The sequence below is a fragment of the Pistacia vera genome, unplaced genomic scaffold, assembly GCF_008641045.1.
Source record: "Pistacia vera cultivar Batoury unplaced genomic scaffold, PisVer_v2 Contig383, whole genome shotgun sequence".
NCBI lineage: Eukaryota > Viridiplantae > Streptophyta > Magnoliopsida > Sapindales > Anacardiaceae > Pistacia > Pistacia vera.
Genome location: NW_022196205.1, coordinates 356,174 through 358,013, shown reverse-complemented (window position 1 = coordinate 358,013; position 1,840 = coordinate 356,174).

Below are 1,840 nucleotides of genomic sequence, written 5' to 3'. Positions count from 1 at the left end.
TATAGTATATGAATTTGAACGATAAAAAATTAACGCTGAGTGAAGTATAAATTTAAATACATTGTTTTACAGGTAAGTTATTTATTTATTTTTATTTTTATTATGATCGAGAGTGTCCGGGCCAGTTTACGTGTACTTCAACTAATTTTTCAGAACCCAAAAACTATTAATTGGGTAAAAACTTCAATAGACATTTTTATTAACAATCGTGGAGACCTGAACTCGAAAGACTAGACCAATGAATTTATCTCGTGTTTCGATTTTAAAGTAAGGAATTATGTTTAAATTTCATATACAGTAAAATCTCTTTATAGTCATAATAGTGGGACCAACTAATTTTATTACTATGAAGAGATTATAACTTAATAGAGGTGTAATTAAAAAAAATTTCTTATTTTATAATTCATGTTTTAGTAGTACAATATTATGATTTCAATTCATGTTTTAATAATATTAGGGTTTCAATTCAGCGCTTCAATTGCCTACTTTTGAAACGGATAGAAGATCCCGTTTTGAAACCAACAAAGATAACTGTCCTTGATGAAATTGTAAATGCAGTTGCTGCATGACAATTAATGTGAAACCACAAACAATTGCTAATTGTTTAAAGCATTACAAAATTACGACCCCTAATGTTGATGAATTGCAAGTTACAAATGAAGTGGACGAAGAAAATCAAAGAGTTATTGTAAAATTGAGTGATCAAATTCGACAACTTCACTACACTAATTAAATGAATATTAATGTCTTCTTTAATCATTTAAATGAGTAACAAGTCATGTATGTTTTAATAAAAGAAGAAATCATTTCTACAATGAAAGAAGAAGAGAAATGAAATAATTATAAGGATGATAGTATGAAAATATAAAAAGTTTCATGTCAAGAAGTTCTAAACATGCTTGAGAAGTTAAAAATGTTTTGGTTTTAACAAGAAAATGTCTATGTTAGCGAGTAATGTATTCGCAAGTTAAAAGATGTGGTAACAACACTAAAGCATAAATTATTGTCTCAAGCAACTTTAGATAAATATTTTATTTCATTTTAAATCTTTAATGTAACATACCATATTTTTTTTTTTGCAATACACAGATAATTATTACTATGTGGAGGTAACTTTCCTTAAGACAGGAATTATAAAAATTATAACTTATTACAATGTAGAGTTTATTCTTATTTATAACTATCCCAAATTGGGAATATAATTTTTTATGACTATATAGAGTTTATTCCTATATAGAGTATCGTTATAGAGAGGTTTTACTGTATATCACACAATCTTGTAATTAAAGTCAACATTAAACTATTTAAATTTATACCACGAATCTAATTTGAATTTGGAATATCGCTAAGATTGATAAAAAATTATGAAAAAAAAAAAAAAAAAAAACATATGACCACCTAAATCTATGTTTATGATAGACATCCTTACATACACATTCTGACCGATATGTCTTAGTGCATCCACGTGTTTCTTTCCATGGTTGCAGCTCATTTTGTAGCAACGTGGCTCAATTACATACCCATAAATTTCTTCTATATGAAGAAATTTCTATTCCATTTCAAACATATGGGTGCTCCACTTTTCAATTTTCTTCTAACACGTTCCTTTCCCTTTTTCTTACTATTTGACGAAGAAAAGTCTTTCCATTTAAAAGCAAATTATTATCATAGTATTATTACATCTAAATAATATCAATTTTACAACCACCTTTTTTTTTGACAGTGTTAATTATATGTCATATCATACTTTAAAATAAAAGATTAATTAAATTGAATATATTTTAAGGGTTGTTATGTAAAATAATCGCATCCCTTCATGTTTGTTTTATTCACCATCGAT